General features: G+C 45.3%; 1 pseudogene across 1 annotated transcript; it reads left to right on the forward strand.

Moving 5' to 3' along the window:
* The first annotated feature begins 3,361 nt into the window (after window positions 1–3,361).
* On the forward strand, window positions 3,362–4,085 carry LOC308235985 (nucleolar and spindle-associated protein 1-like; annotated as a pseudogene). The gene has a single exon. The product of its transcript is annotated as a nucleolar and spindle-associated protein 1-like (transcript).
* Window positions 4,086–4,419: the final 334 nt, after the last annotated feature.

A 4,419-nucleotide genomic window follows, 5' to 3' on the forward strand; every position in this document is an offset into this window, starting at 1 on the left:
ACACTCCTGTGGCCCTTACAACAATCCTGAGCCTGGGATATATTCTCTCTCTCTCTCTCTCTCTCTCTCTCTCTCTCTCTCTCTCTCATCCTTGGGTGAAGATTTATTTTTTTTTTAAGTGTTCCAGCTAAAAAAGAAACAAAAGGTGAAGGAGGATAATTGAAATAAGAATGACCATGCAGTGCCTGGCCAGTGTGGCTCAATGGTTGAGCGTCAACCTCTGAATCAGAAGGTCACAGTTTGATTCATGGTCAGGGCACATGCCCAGGTTGCACACACACACATTGGTGGCCTCCCAGGGATCGAATCTTTGCCCTTCGGTATGCGGGCCGAAACTCTAACCACTTAGCAACTCCGGCCAGGGCTAAATCTCCATTATTAAAAATAGGGCATTTCGCCCTAACCGGTTTGGCTCAGTGGATAGAGCGTCGGCCTGCGGACTGAAGGGTCCCGGGTTCGATTCCGGTCAAGGGCATGTACCTTGGTTGCGGGCACATCCCCAGTGGGAGGTGTGCAGGAGGCAGCTGATCGATGTTTCTCTCTCATCGATGTTTCTTACTCTCTATCCTTCTCCCTTCCTCTCTGTAAAAAATCAATAAAATATATATTTTTTAAAAAAACAGGGCATTTCTTATAGGCTAGCTGTCTGATCAGGCCAGGTACCCCCATCCCTCAGGACTGAACATTGAGAATACACTCTTACGAGGTACTCCCCTGTGGAAATAAATACATATAACCAATTAGCTGTCATTTACATGCCAAATGCGGACTTGCCCCAAGAATTGCCCCTCCACATTTTAGAGAAAGCAGCTGAAATGAGAAAGCAGATTGAGTTGGGCGGCCATGATATCTTTAATGGCTTGCTGAACCCTCCATGGTAACAAAACTGCCACAGAGAAAGGGGGTGTCCAATGAGGAGTTCAGTGGAAACACATAGGAGCCACTGATGTTTGAAGAGCTGCACTCCTGGCCTACTAGGTGGACCTCTTAAGTGTGCTGCTGGCTTGAGGTGGACTTGGCTGCATCAATCATAGCCCAAACAGAAATGGAGGGTCAGTAAATTAGAATAACTTGAGTAAGATAACTTCTAATAAAGGGGCTATTTACAGAACTATGAGCAGGATGGAAAGAATCACTATATAGGGAATTACTCTAGAGCTAATAGCAGTGGAACAGCATAGTTTTTGTTTGTTTGAACAGCAGGTTTATGTTTCATGATCTGCCATGATCGAGAGGTGGATAATGGAGAAAGGCAAACAATTATCTGGTGAATGACCTGGAAGCTCAGGTTGCCTGGCAATGAGTTTACCAAGAGCAAGGACTTCCTCCCTCATCCCTAGTGTGAGAAGCATCCCATGAGACCCTCAGTAGCCTTAGTAGAACCACCCCCCTTTCAAGTGAATTGCTGATCCTCCTCCACGACTCTATTCACATGATCTAATTGGAAACTGCCATTTTGTATGTGATCCCACCCCCTGTTCAGTGATTGGTTCAGTTACAGGCCAGGACCCAGGCTGGGTCAGCCGGGGCCTTCCTTGGGATTTTTCACAGGGGACCTAAGAAGAAAGATCCTTAGTTCGAATATAAGGTCTGTTGCTGGCAACCAAAGAATCCTAGTGCATATGATCTAGATGTCTCCAAGTCTCTTTACCTCTCAGTAATCCATTCATTCATTGACTCAGCAAATGTGTACCAACTATGTGTTCACACTGCATCTTGGGGCTACAGCAGTGAATGAATCTTCACCCTCTTTTGGGAGTATGAGAATTTCCAGCCATGGAAGAATGCATCCCTTGCTACAAGGAGGATGCAGGTTTGAGAGAATGAAGTTGAAGGTCAGAGACACAGTACAGTCTCTGCCAATCAGAGTTGCAGCTGTTTTGTGGTTAAAAGTGTGAGCTCAGAAGTCAGATTGCCTGAGTTTGACTCTCTTTGTAGGTAACTGACCCTCTCTATGCCCCAATTTCCTCATCTATAAAATGGAATAATAACAGGACTCAGCACCCTAGCTGATTTGGCTCAGTGGATAGAGCATTGGCCTGAGGACTGAAGGGTCCCAGGTTCAATGCCAGTCAAGGACACATGATCAGGTTGAGGGCTCGATCCCCAGTAGGAGGCATGCAGGAGGCAGCCAATCAGTGGTTCTCTCTCATTATTGATGTTTCTATCTCTCTCTCTCCCTCTCCCTGCCTCTCCAAAATCAATAAAAATATATAGTTTTTTTAAAAAGCAGGACTCACCTCATGCATTCATTCATCTATTCTATGAATACTTACCAAGTACCTACCATGTGTCAGACACTGATTTAAAGATGGGCAATCTGCCCTAGCCGGTTTGGCTCAGTGGATAGAACATCAGCCCACTGACTGAAGGGTCTCAGGTTTGATTCCAGTCAAGGGCATGTACCTCAGTTGTAAGCTCGATCTCCAGCACCAGTAGGGGCGCGTGCGGGAGTCAACCAATCTGTGTGTCTCTCACATCACATCGATGTTTCTCTCTGTGTGTGTATCTCCTCCTCCCTTCCACTCTAAAAAAATCAATGGAAAAATATCCTCGGGTGAGGATTAACAACAACAACAAAAGATGGTGAATCTTCAGGGGGAACAGACAAACATCCCTGCCCTCCTGGAGCTGATACTCAGGAGGGAGGAGACAAACAATAAATGTATGTTCAAAATAAGTTCTACAGAGGGCGCCAGAGTTCTGAGCGGCACAGCGGAGGCAGGGGTATGCTCTGCGCAGTGGTTGCCTGGATTGCAGATGGGGATGACCATCCCTTCCCTGGAGGACCTGAACTCCTTTAAGTACAGTGACCTGCAGAACTTGGCCAAGAGTCTGGGCCTCCAGGTTAACTTGAGAACAGACACATTAAAAGTCTTGAAAGCCCACCTGACAATGGGGGTGTGGGGGGAGGATGGGGACATATGTAATACTTTCAACAATAAAGAATTTTTTTAAAAAAACCCACCTGAAACAGGAAGGAAGAAAGTCAAATTTCTGCATCCTCTGTGATGAGACGGAGACACAGATTAGCAGCAGGAACAAGCTGAGAGGAACCAACTGGCCATGCCAAGAAGGGTGCAGAACTGTCCACAGCAATCCTGACTCCCAGCAGGGTCATTCAGAGATAAAAATAAGTAATCTTTTGCCGGGCTGGTGTTGCCCAGTGGTTGAGCATCGACCTATAAACCAGGAGGTCACAGTTTGATTCCTAGTCAGGGCACATGCCCAGGTTGTGAGTTCAATCCCCAGTGTGGGGCGTGTGGGAGGCAGCTGATCAATGATTCTCTATCATCATTAATGTTTCCATCTCTTTCTCTCCTTTCCTCTCTGAAATCAATAAAAATATTTTGTTTAAAAAATGGAGTCCATTAATCAATATATTAAGTGAAAAAAAGAAACATTTGAACAACACAATTTACTTAACAAACTGGAGAATCAGTCTGTCACCAAGAAAGTGGTGGCAACTCCAGGTGATCTCCAAGGAAGACTCTCTATGACTTGTACTTCTGGCTCACAAGGCCAGGCCAGGCACTGAGGTGGGAGTACTTTGTGTATGAAGGGCTCAGTCAAGCGATCTACTCCCTCAGCAATTAAATGAATCTCAGGTTTTCAGCTGCTATAAAGATAATGAGTATAAGCGTTCATTGACCACGACTCTGGCCAGAAAGTTTCCACGTGTGACCATATCTAGGAATACACCACAAGACCAGGCTATGCTTGGGACAAACAAGTTAAAGACCACAAAGGGAGATTCTGCTGCACTTACTGCCCCAGTCAAGTTGACCGTTGAAGCAGCACAGACTCATGTCTCCAATGGGAAACCAGTGTTTGATCTCAAAGCAAATGTCTCATCCCCTCAACTATGAGCCACACAAAGGAAAGCTGAAACCATGGGAACAATCTAAAGAAAATAAACCTCTGAATGAGCATGTAAACACAGCTAGCTTCCACAAGAAAACAAACAACCTGGTCTCCAGACCAGGGAGGAGCAATAGAAGAAACATGAGCAAGAACAAAAGGAGAAGAAAGCAAAGGTTTTGGGAATTCAAGGGGGTCTCAGATGGTTGCAGATTAATGTTTAACATCCTATAAATATTCCTTTATTCTGAACCTTTTAAAAAATAATGTTTATTTATTATTGATTTCAGAAAGGAAGGGGGGAGAGAGAGAGAGAGAGAGAGAGAGAGAGAGAGAGAGAGAGAGAAACATCAATGATGAGAGAGAATCATTGATTGGCTGTCCCCTGCACACCCCACACTGGGGATAGAGCCTGCAACCCAGGCATGTGCCATTGACTGGAATTGAACCCAGAACCCTTCAGTCCACATACCAACGCTCTGTCCACTGAGCCAAACCAGCTAGGGCCTGAACCATTTTTTGTAAATATTTTTATATTGTCCTTCCTACTGTAGTCAA

Source organism: Plecotus auritus (genome assembly GCF_963455305.1).
Source record: "Plecotus auritus genome assembly, chromosome: 10".
Taxonomy (NCBI): Eukaryota; Metazoa; Chordata; class Mammalia; order Chiroptera; family Vespertilionidae; genus Plecotus; species Plecotus auritus.